A 24,166-nucleotide genomic window follows, 5' to 3' on the forward strand; every position below is an offset into this window, starting at 1 on the left:
CCGGGGCCGTGGGACAGCTCGGTGGGGTCCCGGTGTGACCCTTCCCCATCGCCACTGAAATGGGATTTAGGCACACAAAAATGAAATGGGATTTTAGGCACGCGAAAATGAGATGGGATTTTAGGCACGCAAAAATGAGATGGGATTTTAGGCACACAGCCGCCCGCTTGCCCCTCTTTTGATTCTCCTCTTTATTAAATTCACATTTTAAAATTCTTAATTTTTATTCCAGCCCCCTCCAGAAATTATATTTTTTTTTAACCTGCCAAAAAAGAAAAAACACGACGAATTTCGCGATTTCTCCCGAAAAAGGCTGCAAAGACAGGAATTTAGCTTTCAATTTTTAATTCACCCTGGGATTACCCCGATGACAGTGCATTTTTTATTTCTAATTTTATTTAACATCGCGTTAGAACCAACCCGATCTGGGAGGATTTAGGGAAGGGCACGAGCGATTTGCAGGAAATGCTCGGGTGTGTTTTGAGTGTCTTGACAAATAAAAAACCTGCTCCGTTCTTTGCTGTCTTTCTGAGGAGAAAAAAAAAAAAAAAATCCAAACCGCAAGGAAGCGGGATCTCCCTTTGAACGGCAGATTTGAGGATTTCCAGCCTTAAAACTTCCACGCACATCAGTGCTTATATAAAAACTTAATTTCCGCGGGCTAAAAACGGGGAGGACCTGATCTGGTGGGACCATGGGCATTTTTTGCAGAGCCAGGAGTCCGTGTACGACCTCAAAAATAGCCCCAAAAAAGCCCAAAATAAGCTCGGGTTGATTTTTCCCCGCGCACTCTTTGAGCGCAGCTTCTTCCCCTCGCTAAGGAAAGAATCAAGGACTGGGATGAGGCTTTTAAAGACCAAAATCAAAACAACAACAACGACCAAAAAAAGGACAGTAAGAACTAAAATATAAGTTACAATAAAAATTAAAATTAAAATGAAGATTAAAGCTTCCTTGGCAGGAAAAAACAACCCAAAAAACCCCCCAAAAAAGCCATGTGGGATTTTCCATCGGAGGCAGGAATGGAACACCCGGGCCCGCTGCAACCGAGAGGCGAATTTCGGCCGGAGCATCACGTTTGGCTTCAATAACTTCTAAAAAACCCCTAAACCCGTTTAATTTGTGTTCCCTGCACGGCCTGAGGAGGGGGAGCCTTAGCGGGGCCACTCCAGGGCAGGAATTCTCGGGGTTCAGGGGTATTAATGAAGCGACTCCCACCTTGTTGTGGTGGGGGGAGAAATTTAAGAAATCCCACACGGGGAGAAGTTCCCGAGGTGGGGAGGAACCTTTCCCTCTCCGTTCTGCCTCGGAGGATGTGCAGAACCTTTGCTCTGGGCTTATTTCCACTCTCATTTCATTCATTGGCTTATTCCAAATTTGGGATCCAGCTCCGCGCATCCCAACCCTCCCTAAATTCCTGCTCGGGGATGGCGGCACCAGGACCCTTCTGTCCCCTCTCCCTCGGTGTCTGTGTCACCGCTGCCCCCTCCCCAAGGCTCAGCCCGACCCCCGGAGCATCCTCGGGCACCCCTATGAGAGCGAGGATTTGGGGGTCCCTCCGAGAGCATCCCCTGGAGGAAAGCACAAAGCGCCGGGGCTTGGAGAGACCCAGGCCGCTCCCATCCCCTGCCCCGGGCACTCCGCACCCCAAAATCTGGATTTTGCAGCCGGGACAAGGTGGAAGAAGTGAATCCCTCACCCAAAGTGGCTTTGGGTCATTTGCGGGCCGGGAAAACAGCGAGGATGGACGCGCTCGGCCGTGCCCAAACTTTCTGCGCTCGGGTGCGGGAATGCGGCTGGACGGGAGGAAAGGGAAGAGGGAAAAGGGAAAAAAAGGGAAAAAAAGGGAAAAGGGAAAAGGGGAAAAGCGGAAAAGGGAAAAGGGAAAAGGGAAAAGGGAAAAGGGAAAAGGGAAAAGGGAAAAGGGAAAAGGGAAGGAAGCTCCCCCTGCCCCGGGGATTTAGGAGCAACTCCGACCCCTCATCCCCGACCCCAGGCAGGAGCTGGACCCTCTCCCGGGGCATTTTCCCCGCAGCGCTGCGGCCCCCAGCCCATAATAAAGACGCTTTGAGAGTCCTCTCCCCCTTCCACCCCCTCGTCCCCCCCTTTACTTTTTTTTTTTTCTTTTTTTTCTTTTTTTTTTTATTATGGTTTTCTCACCGAGTCCAATAAATCGCGCGGCTCGTCTGGCCTCAGACGTGTTCAGCAACCCAAGCCCCGCCGCTTTTGTTCCGCCAAGTCTCACATTGTTTGTCCGGCTGTGCGGGGAGGCTGCGGGGGCTCCGCGGGTGAGCTGGGTGAGCGATGCTCCCCCTTTCTTTCTCCTGGGTTACCCCGAGTTCTTCACCCACCTGGGGGATGCGCCTGATGGGCAGAGAGTCCTGACAGCTTGGAGCGGTGCCCTCCTTTCAGTGCCCTGCGTGCCCATCAAGCTCTGTGACCACCGTGCCCACCGTGCCCACCGTGCCCTGCCCTCACCTGCCCGGCTCTCCCGCGGCTCCTGGCCGTGCCCCCGAGCCCGGAGCCGCCGGTGGAGCGGAGGAGCGGGGGCCGTGCCCGCCGTACGGATATATAGGAGCGGCCGAGCAGCCTCCACGTAGCCGATACGTAAAGTGTACGTGGGAGAGTTAAAAAAAGTTGGGATGCAAATGCGGGGCCAGCTCCGTGTTGCGAGAGAGGGAGGAGGGGGGGGTTGGCGAGCTCAGAGCCGCGCTATTTCCAAGCTTCCTTAACCTCTGGATTGCTCGGAATCGATCGGCAAAGCGCGGCGAGCCTGGCAATTAGGAGCTCATTACCATATATGCAAATATGGCAACCTCGCTCTCTCCGCAGCTACGGAGAAAGAACCGAGGCAGCTTTGGGGGGTGGAAAAGCGGTGAGGCGTGCTGGGGAAACGGGGGGAAAAAAGGTGATTTGAGGGTGTTTGGGTGGGTTTGGAGGAAAGCAAAGAGCGCTTGAGGGGCCCGTGAGGCTGCTCCCAATTCGCTCTTTAATTCCAATTAATATTTTCTCCCTTTGCCATTAACGAGCAGCGCGGCCCGGCCCCGGCACCGGGAGCCGCTCCCCAAAGGGCGCGGTGCTCTCAGCCCGCCCCGGTAACAAAACCCCGAGAATTCGGAATAAAACACGAGCGGAGGGCCCGAGCCCGGCTCCGAGCGCTCCAGCCCCGGCCCCAGGGAGTGTTTTAAAGGTAACCTCTGAACTTCTTGCGTTTTATTAACAATAAAACCCCACCACGCAGCGCAGATCCCCGGTTCTGCACCGCGAGTTCCCCGCTTTTACAAACAGCGCGGGGTTTTTTTTCTGCTCGATAAGCAGAGATTAGGGGTAAAATCTCCCTGGCATTTCCTGAGCGTTGGTTAAAGCTGGGGGGACACGGCAGGAGCAGCGCAAGGCGAGGATTTTCCCCCGTTTTCGCCTTTGGCATCTCGCAAAGTTTTCCCCCTGCGCGGGGCTTCCCCCTCGATTTGGGAATTGGTTTTATTTCCCTCCTATCACAAATTTGTAATCACGGCGTATTAAAAAATACCTCCCGTCTCGTCTCGAGCTCCGATTTTCTTCCCTACTCAGGATTATTTTCTTTTTCCCCCTTAATAAATAACATTTTCTCCCTTTTGCCCGTGGTTTAAACACCCGAATAACGAGAATGACCTCAAAATCAGGAATCAATTCCCTATTTTTTGGTTTAGTTGAAGTGATAAAAATACAGATAAAAACACCCGAAGTGAACAAAACCACGGCGAGGGATGGGGGTGGTGGGGGTGGCAGCAGCCCAGCCCCGGGGCACGGAGTTGATAACAGCAATTGAGAGAATTGCGGGTGTCTCTTCCCTTCTTTCTTTCCAGTTTTTCAGATAAAATTTAATTTTTTTAAATTATGTTTTGGGAAAAGCCTCTTTCTGCAGTTCCCTTTCCACCTCGGCAGCTGAGCCGCTTTTCCCAGCCCCGTCCGAGTCTCTGCTCTCCACATTCCTCTACCTCATTCCTCTTTAATTCCCGACGCACCAGGATATTTTTAAAATATTTTTTAAACTCTCACTATTATTATTATATTTTAAAAATCCATTTATTTGCTGCAAATGGCCAGAAACGACGAATATCCTGCGCGGCCGCGGGCGGAGGAGCCGTGACCATTTCTGCCCGTCCCAGATATTATATTATTATTATTATTATTATTATTATTATTATTATTATTATTATTATTTTCAGCCCGCCGTTCCTGCAAACCCCCCGTCAGTTTGGAAACGTGGGCAGCGCTGGATGGAAAGGAAATTCCAAAATTTGAAATTCCCTTTCTGTTCCCCCTCTCTTGGCAAATCCGCAGCTACCGACGCCCAACGAGAGGAGCCGATTTCCCTGCAGTAATCAGAAATTCCCATTACAGCTCCGAAACCTTCTGGCATCACTTCCCCACCCTCCAGCGAGGACGGAGGCTTAGCCCACCAGATTATGCTTAAAAAAAAAAAAAACAATAGAAAAGTGGATTTTTCTTTTTCCCAAAAAAATGTGGATTATTTTTATTTTTTCCGAAAAAAAAAAAGTGGATTATTATTTTTTCCCCTCCTTATCCCAAAGCAGCAATTCAAGAAAGTGGAAAACCTTCGCCTCCCGCCGGGACAGAGGGTGATTTTGTGATTTTTGGGTCTCAAAGCCCCTCTTTATTTTCTCTGATAGCGAACTTTGAAGAGGAGGGGTTGGAGCAAAGCGGTTGAGCAATTTCTCCCATTTTTTTTCGGAATTCTCTCGGCTCCAGCCCAGGAGCTTTGTGCCCATCTCATTTCGCCTTTATTTTCCCAGTGCCAGGCGCTGCCACCGGGCACGAAAAGCGGCATGAGTGCCGCAAAACGGGAGTTATAAACTTATTTTTGCAGGGAATTTCTGCTGGAAGGCAAATCCCGCTGGGTCTCGGATGATTTTAGGGGATTTTCACCGGGATTTTCAGGGAGGGGGAGGCAGCGACCCTCGCCCCGCAGGGAGCCATTAAAAATGGGTAAAAACCTTCCAGAAAACCCAAATAAAGGCAGATTCACCCAAAAAGAGTCGGGTTTGCAGCGCACCAGGGGAGAGAGGAGGGATGCCCCCATACCTGGGTAATCCCGGCGGGTTTTTGGGTGCTCCGGTGCCCTCCAGGTGTGCCAGGATGGCCCCGGGGAGAGGCCACGAACACCAGAGTGGGGATGGGGGGCACCAATGCAGCAGCAGCACCCCCAAAACTGAGCAGAAGGCCCTGGGATGTGCCTAAACCTGGGCGTGCCCCGTGGGCACCTCGTCCGGGTGTGCCAGGGTGTGCCCTGAGCGCGGCACAGAGGGATTTCCATCCACACAACAATTCCATGCCCCCCAGCAGCTCCCTGCAGCGAGGGCACTGCAGGGGGATGCTCTCCGTGCCCCTGAAAATGCAAAATGCCCTCTGAGATGCCCTCTGAGATGCCCTCTGAAAATGCCTTCTGAAAATGCAAAATGCCCTCTGAGATGCCCTATGAAATTGCCCTCTGAAAATGCCCTCTGAAATTGCCTTCTGAAATTGCCCTCTGAAATGCCCTCTGAAATGCACTCTAAAAATGCAAAATGCCCTCTGAAAATGCATCCTGAAAATGCCCCTCTGAAATGCCCTCTGAGATGCCCTCTGAGATGCCCTATGAAATTGCCCTCTGAGATGCCCTCTGAAAATGCAAAATGCCCTCTGAAATACCCTCTGAGATGCCCTCTGAGATGCCCTCTGAGAATGCAAAATGCTCTCTGAAATGCCCTCTGAAAATGCAAAATGCCCTCTGAGATGCCCTCTGAAATACCCTCTGAAAATGCCCTCTGAAATGCACTCTAAAAATGCAAAATGCCCTCTGAAAATGCGTCCTGAAAATGCCCCTCTGAAATACCCTCTGAGATGCCCTCTGAAATGCCCCCTGAAAATGCCCTCTCAAAAGTCCTCTCAAAATGCCCTCTGAGATGCCCTCTGAGATGCCCTCCTGCAGCCCTGGGTGCTCCCTGCCCTCTCCCCGAGGCCGTGGGGGTTTGGGAACCCTGCAGGAGCCCAAAGAGGAGCAGCCTGCAGGTCCTGTTTGGGTTTTTTAAGGAAATTCCTTTTTTTTTTTTTTTTGCCTGCCACCTCAGAGGAGTGGGAGATTCAAAATTCCCCGTTCCATTCCCCCATCCCAGATTTTCCTGGGGATTTTGGACCCAACCAGTTCCTCGTTTTCCCATTTAACCCCAAAAGAGCCGAGCTGAAATATCCCATAAATAAAGGGGAGAAGCTCTGTAAGAAAGGCCACACTGGGGTCAAAGAGGATTTTTGGTTTTTGAAGGATTTGCACTGAGATTGAGTATTTACACTGAGTCCCCACAAACAGGGGGGTTTAGACAAGCTGTGGGTTATTTTCTGTACACAACGCCCACACAAATGTGTGCGGCTGCTGCTCTGGGACATTCAAACACGAAATTTTGTTTGCAAAAGTCCCAGTCGCCCCAAAAATCTGGGGTACAGCTGCCTGAGCAGATCACAGCCAGCACTGCCTGGCAGGTTTGGGGCAAGGGGAGAATCTCTGGAGCTGGGTGGTCTCTAAATAAATAAATAAATTTATTTATAAATGTCTTTCTCTCCGTGCCAGCCCCCACTCCATGCATGGCATTTTTCTGCCCTTCCCTGGGCACTTTTGCTGCTTCCTGGGCCAGGCTGTGCCACCGCCTCTCCAGACAAAGAAAATGCCAACAAAAGCTGCATTTGGAAGCAGGTGGGCGCAGGCTGGAGGATAGAGAAGCACCAAAGCCATGCCCAGGCTGTGCCAGCCTCGTTCAGGCAGCTCCTGCCCATCCTCATCCTCTGTCCTGCCCATCCTCATCCTCTGTTCTGGCTCCATCCTTGACCCCTGAACCACACAAACCCTTCTGGCCTCAGGGTTGGAAAACCTCGTGGCTTCCTCCTGGCTGTGCCCAGTTTTCCTGCCTCAGGTGGAGGGCTTGGGAATTCAGGAGATTTTCATGGCTTTTTTGGGGATTTTCACCCCAAAGGCTGAGCAGAAGATCGATGTCATCAAAGGCACCCGTGTGACCCAGCAGCTTCAGGGGAAAAGGGGTTGAAGCCTGAAAATTTTATATCAGATTATCTCAGATGTGATGTTATCCTCAGCTTCAGCTCACCTCCAAACCAACGCCAAAACCCCCCCCCCCCCAAAAAAACCCCAAACACAAACAGGAAAAATCCCACAAACCCCAAACCTAAACTAAATACCAAAATTTCCTCTTTTCTGTCCTGGCAGAGAGCTGTGTTTTATCCTGCTAAAATTGGGTGAAGTGTTCCCCCAGAGCAGAAACTCGATGCCTTCAAAGGCACTCGTGTAACCCAGCAGCTTCAGGGGTAAAGGGGCTTGAAGCCTGAAAATAAGGAAATTTTATATCAGATCATCTCAGATGTGATGTTATCCTCAGCTTCAGCTCACCTCCAAAACAACATGAAAAAAACCTCAAAAAACCCAAAAAAGCCCCCAAACAAACAGGAAAAATCCCACAAACCCCAAACCTAAACTGAATACAAAAATTCCTTTTCTGTACTGGCAGAGAGCTGTGTTTTGTCCTGGTAAAATTGGGTGAAGTGTTCCCCCAGAGCAGAAGCTCAATGCCTTCAAAGGCACCTGTGTAACCCAGCAGCTTCAGGGGAAAAGGCCTGAAAAATAAGGAAATTTTATATCAGATCATCATCATCTAAGATGTGATGTTATCCTCACCCCCAAACCAACACAAAAAAAAAAAAAACCAAACCAGAAAAAATCCCACAAATCCAAAACTAAACTGAATACCAAAATTCCTTTTCTGTAATGGCAGGGAACTCTGTTTTGTCCTGCTAAAATTGGGTGAAGCGTCCCCCCAGAGCAGAAACTCGATGCCTTCAAAGGCACCCATGTAACCCAGCAGCTTCAGGGGTAAAGAAAGGGGCTTGAAGCCTGAAAATAAACAGATTTTATGTCAGATCATCTCACATGTGATGTTATCCTCAGCTCACCTCCAAACCAACACAAAAAAAAAAACCCCAACAAAACCAGGAAAAATCCCACAAACCCCAAACCTAAACTAAATACCAAAATTCCTTTTCTGCGCTGGCAGGGAGCTGTGTTTTGTCCTCCTAAAACTGGGTGAAGTGTCCCCCCAGCACCTACCCCAGCTCAGCTGCCTGCTCCTCCTTGCAGCAGGTGCCTTTTTCTTTTTTCTCCTGCCTCAAAGGGCTTCTCTCTGGGCAGCCCTTTTGGAGAGCAGCTCTTGTAAGGGATGCCTGGCACGAACACGGCCTGATTACAGCCCAGCTCGTTAAAAAAATGTTCCCTAGGTACTGAAGGGGATAACAAGGATATTTAAACATTCCCAGCGTGCACCTTTAAGCAGCAGAAAATAAGGGAAATTGCCGTCGTTTAATTCACTATTGCTCCTTTTGAACTCCCACTGGCTCTGCCTGCAATTGTTCCCCTTCTCAGAGCCGGGAGCTGCATCACAGCAGCACCAGGGCTGCAGGTCCAGAGGGCTGGGCACAGCAGGACCAGCTTCCCCACATGGCAGAAGGGCTGATGGAGCTGCTTTCCATTGGGTTTTCAAAGATTTCCCTCAATAAGCCCAGAGCAGGCTCTGGGTTTGAGGCCCAGAGCCCCCAGTTTGTAATTACTCCTCTCTCATATTTTGCGTGTGCCAGGGAGAGGGAGAGGGGTGGAGCAGCGTTTCTTTTTTGTCTGTATCTCTGAGGAAGCTTTTTCCAAAGCGGGAGCAAAAAAAAAAAAAAATTAAATAAAAAAATTAAATAAAAAAATCCACAGCTGGTGTTGGTGGATGAGACACTCAGCCGTGTTCTGGTAGGGGGAAAAAAAGACAAAGTCTAATTTTAGATGTTCTGAAATGCTTACAGCATGCATCCCTCCAACTGCCTGGCACGGGCACCAGTGGTTATTTCCACACTGGAAATAAGGAGAGAGCAGGGAGCTGGGATTGGGCACCAGCTTCTCCCCAGGTGACCCCAAGGGATGTCCCCTGAGGGGCCTTCCTGCCCTGGGCACTGCCAGGCATCAATGATTACAGGGCTCCTCTCATTTGGGGTGATTTTCTCACATTTTGGATTCACCAGAACCCCTTTGGGAATGTCTCTATCATCCAAAGAGCAGCTTTGGGAATGTCTCCATCCCCCAAAAATCCCCTTTGGGAATGTCTCCGTCCCCCAAAAAGCCCCTTTGAGAAAGCCTCCCTCCCCCAAAATTCCCATTCCCAAAAATCACCTCCATGCCCCCAAATCTCCATCCCCCAAAAAGCAGCTTTGGAATGTCTCTATCCCCCAAAAAACCCCTTTGGGAATGTGTCCATCCCCTCAAAAAACCCCTTTGGGAATGTCTCCATCACCCCAAAAAGCAGATTTGGAAACAACTCCATCCCCAAAAAATTCCATTCACAAAAATCCTCTCCATCCCCCCAATCTCCATTCCCAAAAAGCAGCTTTGGGAATGTCTCCATCTCCATCCCCCAAAAAACCCCGTTGGGAACATCTCCATCCCCTAAAAATCCCATTCACGAAAGTTGTCTCCATCCCATAAAAGAGCAGCTTTGGGAATGTCTCCATCCCCCAAAAATCCCATTCCCAAAAATTGTCTCCATCCCCCCAATCTCCATTCCCAAAAATCAGTTTTGAGAATGGCTCCATCCCCCAAAAAGCAGCTTTGGAAATGTCTCCATCCCCTCCAAAAAACCCTTTGGGAATGTCTCCATCACCCCAAAAAGCAGATTTGGAAACATCTCCATTCCCCAAAAATTCCATTCACAAAAATCCTCTCCATCCCCTCAATCTCCATTCCCAAAAATCAGCTTTGGGAATGTCTCTATCCCCCAAAATTCCCATTCACAAAAATCATCTCCATCCCCCCAAATCTCCATTCCCAAAAAGCAGCTTTGGGAATGTCTCCATCTCCATCCCCCAAAAAACCCCTTTGGGAATGTCTCCATCCCCCCAAAATCAGCTTTGGGAACACCTCCATCCCCTAAAAATCCCATTCACAAAAATTGTCTCCATCCCATGAAAGAGCATCTTTGGGAATGTCTCCATCCCCCCAAAAATCAGTTTTGGGAACGTCTCCATCCCCCAAAAAGCAGCTTTGGGAATGTCTCCATCACCCCAAAAATCAGCTTTGGGAACGTCTCCATCCCCCAAAAATCCCATTCCCAAAAATCTTCTCCATCCCCCCAATCTCCACTCCCAAAAATCAGTTTTGGGAACATCTCCATACCCCAAAAAGCAGCTTTGGGACTGCCTCCATCCCCCCAAAAACCCCTTTGGAAATGTCTCCATCCCCCCAAAAAGCAGCTTTGGGAATGTCTCCATCCCCCAAAAATCCCATTCCCAAAAATCGTCTCCATCCCCCCAATCTCCATTCCCAAAAACCCCTTTGAGAATGTCTCCATCACCCCAAAAAAGCAGCTTTGGGAATGTCTCCATCCCCCAAAATTCCCATTCCCAAAAATCGCCTCCACGGCCCCAGATCTCCACCCCCCAAAAAGCAGCTTTGGGAATGTCTCTATCCCCCAAAAAAACCCTTTGGGAATGTCTCCATCCCCCAAAAATCAGCTTTGGGAGCCCCACTGGTGAAAACCCAGATCATGCTCTGCCAGGCCATTGTTTGACAAGCAGCTCATTGCTCCCACGAGGTTCTTCCCTCAAACCCTGTCACCCCCTCCCCATTTCCCCCATTTCCCCCAAGATCCCCCTGCCAGCCCCTGGAGCCCCCTCCCAGATTTCCCTGGGGATTTTGCCCCCAGACCCAACCAATTCCTCCTTTTCCCATTTAACCCCAGATGGGGTTTATGGGATGTTTTGGGTTTATGGGTTTATGGGATGTTTTCTGAGCTGAAACATCCCATAAACAGGGGAGAAGCTTTAGGGAGAGCCAAACCCCCACGTTCCCACCCCAAACCGTGGCCCAGGGGCGGCACAAAGAGCTCAGAGGGCTCAGGGCTGGGATTCTGCACCCAGACCCAACCAATTCTTCATATTCCCATTTAACCCCAGATAGGGATAATGGGTTTATGGGTTTATGGGATGTTTTCTGAGCTGAAACACCCCACAAACAGGGGAGAAGCTTTAGGGAGAGCCAAACCCCCACGTTCCCACCCCAAACTGTGGCCCAGGGGCAGCACAAAGAGCTCAGAGGGCTCAGGGCTGCAGCCCCAGCCCCAGGGCAGGGTGAGGGTCTCAGCTTGCCCAGAAAATTCTCCTCCATTCTAGCAAATAACCTTTATGTGCAGGGACTCGCAAAGTTTTGCTTTCTCCCTCCAGGGTTAGGCACAGCAGGAGCGACAGAGAAAGCCAGAGCTTGTAGGAGGTTCCTGGGCACAATAACCTCAGAGGAGTTTAGGTCTAAAGACTAAAAGGCTCTATTTACTTTCACTGACAAGGAACAATCTGAGCAGATGTCCTTTGATGGGATTAGTTATTAATCCTTGAATCATGGGTAAATGGGAAAATGATCCATTATTTTCTGCAAAATCCTTCACTGCTTTAGGTTTCAAGGATGGGGTGGGGGGTTGTTAGCTGAAAGGTCTCGACCTGGCTGTTTTGGACATTTTGAAAATGTATTTTTGCAGTTTGTGCCATGGAGAGTGATTCTGAAACAAAATTAAAAATAAAATTAAGAAAAAGGGGTTTGATTCCACTAACAGCTGAGAGCAGGGCACTGTGTCAGACACACTGCAGTGATGGGCTGGACATTTCTTGAGTAAATACTGGGAGGTATATAATAATAATTAAAAATAATTAATAATACAGTATAATACAGTATAATATAGTATAATATAGTATAATATAGTATAATATAGTATAATATAGTATAGCATAATATAATATAATATAATATAATATAATATAATATAATATAATATTTATGGTGATGATAATAATTATAATAATGATAATGATAATAATGACAATAATAATAATAAGGATATCCTTATTATTATTAGTATCCTTATCCTTATTATTATTTATTTTATAATAATAAGGATATGATACATCCTTCTTCTTCTTCTTCTTCTTCTTCTTCTTCTTCTTCTTCTTCTTCTTCATATTATTATTATTATTATTATCACATTATATATCCTTATATATCATTATATATTAATAATAATAATAATAATAATAATAATAATAATAATAATAACGATAAGGATAATGATAAGGATAGGGATACCACTACAAATAATAATGATTATGGTGATGTTGATATTAATAATAATACTAAATTAATACTAAATTAATAATAAATAAATAAATAAATAAATAAATATTATTATGCCAACTCCAAAAGCCCCTTCTCCAAACAGCTTTGAATGTTTGGATCAGTTCTGGGGCAAACAGGAGCTGGAATTGCCCATCCTGAGGGCAAACAGAGCTGGCATTACCCATCCTGGGGGCACACAGAGCTGGAATTGCCCATCCTGAGGACACAGAGCTGGAATTGCCCATCCTGAGGGCACACAGAGCTGGGATTGCCCATCCTGAGGGGAACAGAGCTGGAATTGCCCATCCTGGGGGCACACAGAGCTGGAATTGCCCATCCTGAGGGCACACAGAGTTGGAATTGCCCATCCTGAGGGCACACAGAGCTGGAATTGCCCATCCTGTGCCTTTCTGGGGTGAACACCATCAGTCCCAGACAGACACACAGCCCAGCCCTGCCTCCATGCAGGGAAAGCAGGAATAAACTCCCAATGAATAATTTACTCAGCTTTCTTTTGATTTGTTCTGATTGTGCACAGCAGTGCGGGCTCGGAGGGGGAAGCATGTTCTGATTAAAGATTTATACAGGGCCTATAATTTTGTTGTTGTTGCTTAAATCTACTTCAAAGTGTGAGCAGGGTGGGTGTAAAATAAACACTGTGCAGCAGCTGGGAGCTTTTGGAGGGGTGTGAGTGCACACACCAGGGCAAAATGGTGATGCCACAGATGGAAACTTTGTGCTCTGCAAAGGGGCTCTCCCAGGCCTGCTCCTCACACCAAAGAAAATAAAAAATAGATTGAAATTACCTCTGTTCCCTCCTACTGCTGCCTGCAGGTTCCTTCTGAGCTGAGACCATACCTCAAAAATTAAAAAATATTATTTTGGGCTTTATTCTTTTACTACTCTTTCACCATTCTTTTACTACTCTTTTTCTATTCTTCTACTGTTCTTTGAGCACACAGAGAATAGTTTGTGGCTGCAGGGAGTGATTAGACCTGGAGCTGGAAGAGGATCTAAACAAAGATCATCCCATAGACAAATTTCAGCTTCCTCAGTTACTGAAACTGGGAAATGCAGGGGAGAAAAACTCCAGGGCAAAGGATTTTCTCTTTTTTCCCTTCCTTTTCCCCTGGCTGCCACATCCCTGGAGAGCAGAGAGCATCCCTGGCACAAAGGGAGAGTGAGACAAACAGATTCGTCCCCATTGCCAAAAGTGCCTTTGATAAACCAGAATCATCCCCAAAAGTGCCTTTGATAAACCAGAATCATTCCCAAAAATGCCTTTGATGAACCAGAATTATTATATTATATTATATTATATTATATTATATTATATTGTAATTAATATAATCATTATCATTAATTGTTATAATTACGTTAATAATTAATAATATTAATATAATAAATTATAATATTAATGTAGCAATTATAATTATTATGATAATCAACATTATTATATTAATTAATATAACACTATTATTAATAATAATATTATATAATGATATTATATAATAATACTAATAATACTGATATACTACTACTACTACTACTACTACTACTACTAATACTAATACTAATAATAATAATAATAATAATAATAATAATAATAATAATAGTAATAGTGTTTCTCCATTAGCAGCCTCAGAAGGGAAGGCAGGGCTGGTCCAGGGCTGATCCAGGGCTGATCCAGGTCCTGCATCACTCACACAGGCTGGAAATGCTGCAGGCTGCTCAGCAAACACTCAGGGCACGGTTTGGGTTGTGAGGAACAAAATCTCACCTTGTCCCACCCCCTGCCACGGGCAGGGACACCTTTCACTGTCCCAGGTTGTTCCAAGCCTTGTCCAACCTGGCCTTGAACACTTCCAGGGATGAGGACAGCCCCAGCTTCTCTGGGCAGCTGTGCCAGGTCCTCACATCCTCACAGCCCAGAATTCCTTCCCAAAATCCCACCCATGCCTGCCCTCTGGCACTGGGAAGCCATCCCCCCTTGTCCTGTCCTGTGCAAACCCAGGGCACCACTGGGAATGTTCCTCTGTCTGCTCTGGGGTGCCCTGACCCCCAGGGAGCTCTGGCTGTGACCCTCATCCATGGAGAAAGTTTCCTGAAATATTCCTGTGGTATATTTCCAGAATATACCACAATCCACTAAAGTGTGAAATAGATTATAGAGAGCAGTGTGGGTGCATCACTTGGTGAGAAATTTAGGTTTTGGGATTTTTAGTGTGCACAGGGTGTCATCCTGGGTTTCTTCTTCATGGGTTTGGGTGGCATTTTGTAATTGGGCAGAAAAGTCCCCATTGGGATCAGTTATTGGGTTAAAAGGGAAAATAATCCAGGTGTCAGCTCTTAATTGGATAGTTTAATCTTAAAAGACCTTGTAACAAAAGATTATTGGCCATTTTGTGCCTTCTAATGAAAAGCTGCCCAACTCGTGTTTGTGAAGCTGTTTTACTGATAAATAATAAACACCTGAGTCCAAACATGAACTTCTGCCTGGAGTGCCTTCAATCCAGACCCAGAGAAACTGATACTGTCCCTTCAGGCCCTTGTCCAAAGTCCAGAGCCCCTTTAGGCCCTGCAAGGGGCTCTGAGGTCTCCCTGGAGCCTTCTCTAAGCTGAGCACCCCCAGCTCTCCCAGCCTGTGCCCAGAGCAGAGGAGCTCCAGAGCCCTCAGATCATCTCTGTGGCCTCCCCTGGGCTCACTGCAGCAGCTCCTTGTCCTCCCTGTGCTGGAGGCAGCTCTGCAGGGCAGGGTCTCAGCAGAGCAGAGGGGCAGAATCCCCTGCTGGATGAGCCCAGGGCAGTGTTGGCTTTCTGGGCTGCCAATGAACGTGCTCAGTTCCTATCAAACACATCTCTGTGGCTTTACTCCTTCCCCCTCATTCATTCCAGAATGAGGAATTCATTCCAGACTGAGGAATTCCAGAATTCATTCCAGACTGAGGAATTCATTCCAGACTGAGGAATTCAGGAGTTCATTCCAGACTGAGGAATTCAGGAATTCATTCCAGACTGAGGAATTCAAGAATTCATTCCAGACTGAGGAATTCAGGAATTCATTCCAGACTGAGGAACTCATTCCAGACTGAGGAATTCAAGAATTCATTCCAGACTGAGGAATTCAGGAACTCATTCTGGACTGAGGAATTCATTCCAGACTGAGGAACTCAAGAATTAATTCCAGAGTGAGGAATTCAGGAATTCATTCCAGAATGAGGAAATTAGGAATTAGTTCTGGACTGAGGAACTCAGGAATTCATTCCAGACTGAGGAATTCATTCCAGACTGAGGAACTCAGAAATTCATTCCAGACTGATGAACCCATTCCAGACTGAGGAACTCATTCCAGACTGAGGAACTCAGGAATTCATTCCAGACTGAGGAATTCAGGAATTCATTCTGGACTGAGGAACACATTCCAGACTGAGGAACTCATTCCAGACTGAGGAATTCAGGAATTCATTCTGGACTGAGGAATTCAGGAATTCATTCCAGACTGAAGAATTCAGGAATTAATTCCAGACTGAGGAACCCATTCTAGAATGAGAAATTCATTCCAGACTGGGGAATTCAGGAATTTATTCCAGAATGAGGAATTCAGGAATTCATTCCAGAATGAGGCACTCGTTCCAGACTGAGGAATTCAAGAATTCATTCCAGACTGAGGAATTCAGCAATTCATTCTGGACTGAGGAACTCAGGCATTCATTCCAGAGTGAGGAACCCAATCCAGACTGAGGAATTCAGAAATTTTTTCTGGACTGAGGAATTCAGGAACTCATTCCAGACTGAGGAACTCAGGAACTCGTTCCAGATTGAGGAGCTCCCAAGCAGGTGACACAATGAGCAATGGAAACATCCCAAACTGACCCGAACCCCCCCACGCTGCATCCCCAAAGCCTCGCACCCCTCGAACTTCATTTCCATCCTCCTGGGCCCCGGTGATTGACAGCTGTCAATCAGCGCCGTGAGCGCTGCGTTCTGCTGCCATCTGGCGGCCACTGAGGGGAAACGCGCCCGGCCCGACCCCCCCAGAATCCCCCGAACCCCACCCCGGGCTAGAAATTGTTAAAGGAAACAAACCTGGGTTTGAATTTGTTAAAGGAAATAAAAACCCAGCCTAGAATTTGTTACAGGAAATAAACCCAGCCTAGAATTCGTTACAGGAAAAAATCCGGCCTAGAATTTGTTAACGGAAATAAGAACCTGGTTTGAATTTGTTAAAGGAAATAAACTCAGGTTTGAATTTGTTAAAGGAAATAAAAACCCGGGTTTCAATTTGGTACATGAAATAAACCCGGCCTAGAATTTGTTAAAGGAAATAAAAACCCAGTCAAGAATTTGTTAAACAAAATAAACCTGGCCTAGAATTTGTTACAGGAAATGAACCCGACCTTGGATTTGTGACTGGAAATAGAAACCCAGGTTTGAATTCGTTAAAGGAAATATAAACCCAGCCTAGAACTTGTTAAAGGAAATAAAAACCCGGCCTAGAGTTTGTTAAAGGAAATCAAAACTCGGCTTTGAATTTGTTAACCTGGTTTGAATTTGTTAAAGGAAATAAACCCGGCTTTGAATTCATTTAAAGAAATAAACCTGGCCTAGAATTTGTTAAAGGAAATAAACCCGGCCTAGAATTTGTTACAGGAAATAGAAACTCGATTTTGAACTTGTTAAAGGAAATAAACCTGGCCTAGAATTTGTTAAAGGAAATAAAAACCTGGATTTTAATTTGGTACATGAAATAAACCCGGTTTTGAATTTGTGAAAATAAAGCCTTGGGGCTGGATGCTCCAATGCACTCCTGCACCCCTGGATGCTCCTCCCTCCCCTGCACCCCTTTTTCACAGATAAGGTGATTCTTGCACTGATAAGGGGATTCTTGCACTGATAAGGGGATTTTTGCAGTGACAAGGTGATTCTTGCAGTAATACTGTGATTTTTGCAGTGATAAGGAATTCCTGCAGTGACAAGGTGATTCTTTCAGTGATAATGTGATTCTTGCAGTGATAAGGTGATTTTTGCACTGATAAGGGGATTCTTGCGCTGATAAAAACCTGGAGCTGGAGCCCAGGGTGTCACCAGAACCTGGAGATGGAGCCCAGGATGTCACCAACACCTGGAGATGGAGCCCAGGGTGTCACCAGAACCTGGAGCCCAGGGTGTCACCAGGACGTGGAGATGGAGCCCTGGGTGTCACCAGAACCTGGAGCCCAGGGTGTCACCAGGATGTCACAAGAGCTGGAGATGGAGCCCTGGGTGTCACCAGGACCCGGTGATGGAGCCCAGGGTGTCACCAGGACGTGGAGATGGAGCCCTGGATGTCACCAGAACCAGAACCTGGAGGCCAGGGTGTCACCAGGGTGTCACCAACACCTGGAGATGGAGCCCTGGGTGTCACCAGGACCCAGTGATGGAGCCCAGGATGTCACCAGAACCAGAACCTGGAGCCCAGGGTGTCACCAGGAGCTGGAGATGGAGCTCAGGGTGTCACCAGGACCCGGTGATGGAGCCATGGTGTCACCAGGAGCTGGAGATGGAGCCCAGGGTGTCACCAGGACCCGGTGATGGAGCCCAGGGTGTCACCAAGAGCTGGAGATGGAGCCCAGGGTGTCACCAACACCTGAAGATGGAGCCCAGGGTGTCACCAGGACCCGGTGATGGAGCCCAGGGTGTCACCAAGAGCCTGAGATGGAGCCCAGGGTGTCACCAACACCTGGAGATGGAGCCCAGGGTGTCACCAGGAGCTGGAGCCCAGGGTATCACCAAAACCAGAACCTGGAGCCCAGGGTGTCACCAGGACCTAGAGCTGGAGCCCATGGTGTCACCAGAACGTGGAGATGAAGCCCTGGATGTCACCAGAACCAGAACCTGGAGCCCAGGGTGTCACCAGGATGTCCCCAGTGTCACCCTGCTGCACCCTGCCACACAGAGAGCAGGAAATAAAGAGCCAGAGGCGTGGAAAATTATCAGAAACGTGTATTTTTTTTTCTTTTTAATAGTAAACCTCTTTACAACAAATATAGTGAAAGAGTTTCCAAACAAAACTCATAAGAATTTCTCATGGTAATTATTATTATTATTATCATCATCATTTTTTTTAATATATTTTTTTTCTCCTTATTGTGGAATATACAATAACGCATCACCATACAGCACAAAAAAAGGAATATTGAAAAAACGAAAATCGACGTCTCAACCACGTGCTGCAGTCCCTGGGAAGGAGCCACTGATTGTCAAGGGAGGAGGGAGGGAGGGAATGGGACACGGCATGGGGGGTTCCCAGCCAGGCCAGACCCCGAGGGTGCAAACACTTCAGAAAAGGTGGAATTCGCGGTTAAAACGTCACAAATTCTCGAAATAAACCCTCCCTCCCCTCCCGGGGCCGGTCCCGCTGCTCCTGCCCCGGTGCCCATTCCCTTGACTCGCACACACACCCACACACACCCACACACACGGCTGGAGGAGCATCAGGAAAAAAAACAGGTTAAAAATATATATATATTTATATATATATATATTATAGATACAGTTTCTCCCTTTTTTTTTTTGGGTTTGTTTTTTTTTTTTTTTTTGTTTTTTTTTTCCCTTTTAAATTGCTTCTCAAAACAATAAATAAAACTCCTCGGGGGGTGGGGAAGTGCACGTCCTGGTTTGTTTCTACCTGTGCAGCACCCTGGGGGGAGGATGCAGAGCTGCCTGTGCTGAGCAGGGACATCCAAGGAACCATCACACAGAGAAGCTGACTGGGGTGGGGAGGCATTTAGGATTTTTTAATTTTTTTTTTTTTTTTAATTTTAGTGCATTATTTAAAGGTCTATTCTATTTTACAAAAGGTTTTGCAGACAGCCCAGAGTTTGCTAACACCTACGTGCTTAACTGAGCTATGGGGAGCAAAGGGAGGCTGTGGGGGACAGCAGAGGGAGCAGCAGATGGTCCCCACTTCTCCAGCATCTCTGATTTGCCTGCAAATGCTTGGAAAGGGCCGTGGGGAGGATGGGAGTGGTGGCCCAAGGTGGCCTTGGGGATGCCAGGAGCCCATGGAGAGCCTGGGGATGTTCCTGCAGCTCTGCAGAGGGAGGAGCTGGGCCAGTCGCAGGCAGCAGCAGGAAAATCTCACTCTGAAAACCCATCTGAAGTGAAAAATCCCGCTCTGACCCCCAGCATAATGCTGGGGTGGGTGGGGGAGGCTGGGGGGAGACACAGCCACTCACCCCCACCCAGGGATGGGGAGATTGCAAATCCCTCGGTTCCCAAAAACCTTCCCAGCCTGGGATGGGGATATTGTCAACCCCTCGTTCCCAAAAACCTTCCCAGCCTGGGGGATATTGTCAATCCTTCAGTTCCTGAAAACCTGGGGGATACTGAAAATCCTTGGTTCCAAAAACCTTCCCAGCCTGGGAGATATTGCAAATCCCTCAATTCCCAGCCAGGGGAATATTGTCAATCCCTCAATTCCCCCAAAAACCTTCCCAGCCTGGGGGATATTGCAAATCCTTCGTTCAAAAAAGCCTTCCCAGCCTGGGGAAAATTATCAATCCCTCCATTCCTTCAAAACTTGCCCAGCCCAGGGGATATTGCAAATAACTCAGTCCCCAAAAACCTTCCCAACCTGGGAATATTGTCAATCCCTCAGTCCCCAAAACCTTCCCAGCCTCGGGGATATTGCAGATCCTTAGTTCCAAAAAACCTTCCTAGCCTGGGGGATATTGCAAATCCCTCAATTCCCAGCCAGGGGAATATTGTCAATCCCTCAATTCCCCCCAAAACTGTCCCAACCTGAAAGGTCTCCCTCAGTCCCCAAAAACCTTCCCAGGGATGGGGATATTGTCAATCCCTCAGTTCCTGCCACCTTCCCAGCCCGTTTGGAGCTGTTTTGGCACAGCCTGAGCCACACCACCCTCTTCTGGTTTAAACCCAGCACATCCCAAACAGGCAGAGAAGGGAGCTCGGGAGGAAGATCCTGGGAAGAACCCGGGGTTTTCCCTGGCTGGGGAGAAGAGGGGAGCTGGAACCACCCTGCTCACTGCTCCAAGGTCTCTGATTCCTGCTCAAAGCATAGCAGAGACCCTAAGCATCCCTGCCCAACCAAGAGATCCTCATTTAAAGGCACTCCTGAGTGTGCTGAGCTCCCCAGAGCCATGGGGGTGTTGAGAACCCCGGGGAAAAACAGCCCTGGAATGAAATATATCCCAATATTCCACTGCTGGATCCCAATATCCCACTGCTGGATCTGGGACATGGATATTTGGGGAAAAGCAGCCCTGGCATTGAACATATCCCAATATCCCACTGCCAAGTGGCTGCTCCTGGATCTGGGACATGGAAATTTGGGGAAAAGCAGCCCTGGAATTGAATATATCCCACTGCCAAGTGGCTGCTCACGGATCTGGAATTGAATATATCCCAATATCCCACTGCTGGATCTCGATATCCCACTGCTGGATCTGGGACATGGAAATTTGGGGAAAAGCAGCCCTGGAACGGAATATATTCCAATATCCCACTGCTGGATCCCAATATCCCACTGCTGGATCTGGGACATGGAAATTTGGGGAAAAGCAGCCCTGGAATGGAATATATCCCACTGCCAAGTGGCTGCTCACGGATCTGGAATTGAATATATCCCAATATCCCACTGCTGGATCTCGATATCCCACTGCTGGATCTGGGACATGGAAATTTGGGGAAAAGCAGCCCTGGAACGGAATATATTCCAATATCCCACTGCTGGATCCCAATATCCCACTGCTAGATCTGGGACATGGAAATTTGGGGAAAAGCAGCCCTGGAATGGAATATATCCCAATAATCCACGGCCAAATGGCTGGTCCTGGACCTGGAATTGAATATATCCCAATATCCCACTGCTGGATCTCAATATCCCACTGCTGGATCTGGGACATGGAAATTTCGGGAAAAGCAGCCCTGGAATGGAATATATCCCAATAACCCACTGCCAAATGGCTGCTCCTGGACCTGGAATTGAATATATCCCAATATCTCACTGCCAAATGGCTGCTCCTGGATCTGGGACATGGAAATTTCGGGAAAAGCAGCCCTGGAATGGAATATATCCCAATATCCCACTGCTGGATCCCAATATTCCACTCCTGGATCTAGCACATGGAAATTTGGGGAAATTGAATATATCCCAATATCCCACTGCCAAATGGCTGCTCCTGGATCTGGAATTGAATATATCCCAATATCCCACTGCTGGATCTGGGACATGGAAATTGGGAGAAAAGCAACCCTGGAATGGAATATATCCCAATAACCCACTGCCAAATGGCTGCTCATGGGTCTGGAATTGAATATATCCCAATATTCCACTGCTGGATCTGGCGCATGGAAATTTGGGGAAAACCAGCCCTGGCATTGAATATATCCCAATATCCCACTGCCAAATGGCTGATCCTGGATCTGGGACATGGAAATTTGGGGAAAAGCAGCCCTGGAATTGAATATATCCCAATACCCCACTGCTGGATCCCAATATCCCAGTCCTGGATCTGGCACATGGAAATTTGGAGAAATTGAATATATCCCAATATCCCACTGCCAAATGGCTGCTCCTGGGCCTGGGACATGGAAATTTGGGGAGCAGGGACCTCGGGGAAGAGGTGCAGGGGAAGAGCCAAGAGGGTTAAACAAGAAAATCGCTGTACAACTCGGCCATGTCCAAAGTCAGTATTATTACAATATACTCTGACAAAAATATAATCTCATTTCATATCAATACAACAAAAAAAAAAAAAACAAAAACAAAAAAACAAAAAAAAACCCCAAACCAGTTTTCTGTACTGTTACCATTGCTAACAGATTGAAACTTGCTATTTACAGTTACAGTAGCCAGGTAAAATACTACAGGTGAAAGACCAGAGAGAGGAGGGGCAGAGGGAGAGAAGGGAGAAAAAATCACCAGGGAAAGGGGAAAATAAAGGGGGAAAGGCCCTCTTACATCCCAAATGTGGCTTCCTGCTTTGGACAAGAAAGGGTGGTGGATGGAGGTAGTGAAAACATAATACTTGGTTTGTGGGTCTGGTTGGGTTCTTTTGTGGAAAGGAAAAGAGAAAAAAAAAGAAAAAAAAAAGAAAAAAAAAGAAAAAAAAAAAAAAAGAGAGAAAGGTGAAGTGAGAGGGCAAGGTGGAATAAAGGATGAACATGGGAAAGGGAAACCAGAGCAAACCTTCAGCTGAAGCCCACTGTTAGACACAGCCCAGGAGAAGTGGATGGGGATGAATTTTCACCACTTTGGGTGGTGAAAATCTCCCAAACATCCCCAAATTGTGCCCCTAGCTGGAGGGATGGGAGGCAGGATGTGGCAGAGCTGAGGAGGGGCTGGGAAATGCTCCTTCCCCAGCTGATGGATGCTCTCCCCTCTCCCCAGGAGGGCAGAGGGGACCCCCAGAGCACCAAGTGCCCCTCGGCCCAGCCAAGCCTTGTCCCCAGAGCTGGTGACAAACACCCCAATATCCCAATTCACACCCAAAGTGAGGGGGGGAACCCCCCAGCCAAGCAACACAAGGGGAGGAAAAAGTGTAGGAAGTGAAATTTTCAAGGAAAAGGTGGGGATGTTTTTTTGTGAATTTGCTTTTTCCTTGGTTCGCCGAAATTATTCTGGAGAGGAAGAGGGAAGTGAAAAGGGGGAAGGAAAAGGAAATATTTTCTTTCTCTTTGCCCCACTTTCCCCCAGGCCCATCACCACCAGCTCTGGATTTAACACTTCCACTGCCCCCAGACCCCAACCTGGCAGTGGCCTCAGACACCCCACAGCAACAAACTCCTCCACAAGGGACCCCCAGAGTGTCCCTGCCACACCCACAGCCCCCATGGGGGCTCAGGTGCCCCTGACACCCCCACAGCCACTGCCAGCCTGCCCCAGCACCGAGCTCTTCATTCAAACACCCTGCACAGCCAGGCTCTGTCCCTGTCCCTGCACAGCCAGGCTCTCTGCTACCACCAAACAACCCCCTGAGCAGGGGTCACCCTGTGCACATGCTGACCACCTGATTCCAGCTGACCACTCCATCACAGCTGACCATCCAACCCCAGCTGATTCCAGCTGACCATCCCATCCCAGCTGACCACTCAACCCCAGGTGATCATCAACCCCAGCTGACCATCCAACCCCACCTGATTCCAGCTGACCACCCAACTCCAGCTGACCATGCAACCCCAGGTGACCACCTGATTCCAGCTGCCCATCCAACCCTAGATGACCGCTCCATCCCAGCTGACCATCCAACTCCAGCTGACCATCCACAACTCCAGCTGATTCCAGCTGACCACCCAACTCCAATTGACCATCCAACTCCAGCTGACCATCCAAACCCAGCTGATTCCAGCTGACCACTTGATTCCAGCTGACCATCCAACTCCAGCTGACCATCCCATCCCAGCTGACCATCCAACTCCAGCTGACCATCCAACCCCAGATGACCACCCAACTCCAGCTGATCATCTGATCCTGGCTGATCCCAGCTGACCATCCAACCCCAGCTGATTCCAGCTGACCACTCCAACCCCAGCTGACCACCTGATACCAGCTGACCATCCAAACCCAGCTGACCATTTGAGCCCAGCTGACCATCCAAACCCAGCTGATTCCAGCTGACCATCCAACCCCAGCTGACCACCTGATTCCAGCTGACCATCCAAATCCAGCTGATTCCAGCTGACCATCCATCCCAGCTGACCACCCAACCCCAGCTGACCATTTGAGCCCAGCTGACCATCCAACCCCAGCTGACCACTCCAACTCCAGCTGACCATCCAACTTCAGCTGACCATCTGATTCCAGCTGACCACTCAACCCCAGCTGACCACTCAACACCAGCTGACCATCCAACCCTAGCTGGCCACTCCACCCTTGGTGACCATCCAATTCAAGCTGACCATCCAACCTCAGCTGACCATCCAATTCAAGCT

At 48.2% G+C, this 24,166-nt stretch overlaps 2 long non-coding RNA genes across 3 annotated transcripts; one reads left to right on the plus strand and one right to left on the minus strand.

Annotated features, from left to right (window-relative positions):
• Positions 1-18,786: 18,786 nt before the first annotated feature.
• LOC128948210 (uncharacterized) lies at positions 18,787-20,006 on the minus strand. Of its 2 annotated transcripts, XR_008484103.1 has the most exons (3): positions 19,923-20,002; positions 19,621-19,700; positions 18,787-19,493 (listed from the first exon to the last, which is right to left on the minus strand). It is a non-coding gene; the product is annotated as an uncharacterized LOC128948210 (long non-coding RNA). The 2 variants fall into 2 exon arrangements; XR_008484102.1 differs by having other exon boundaries at positions 19,621-20,006.
• Positions 20,007-20,596: 590 nt separating this feature from the next.
• On the plus strand, positions 20,597-23,582 carry LOC128948212 (uncharacterized). The gene is made up of 3 exons (XR_008484104.1): positions 20,597-21,537; positions 21,688-23,336; positions 23,472-23,582. It is a non-coding gene; the product is annotated as an uncharacterized LOC128948212 (long non-coding RNA).
• The last annotated feature ends 584 nt before the right edge of the window (positions 23,583-24,166 follow it).

Source organism: Melozone crissalis, unplaced genomic scaffold (genome assembly GCF_028551555.1).
Source record: "Melozone crissalis strain CALT ecotype California unplaced genomic scaffold, PUWL_Pcris_2 ptg000114l_1, whole genome shotgun sequence".
In the NCBI taxonomy this organism is placed as follows: Eukaryota; Metazoa; Chordata; class Aves; order Passeriformes; family Passerellidae; genus Melozone; species Melozone crissalis.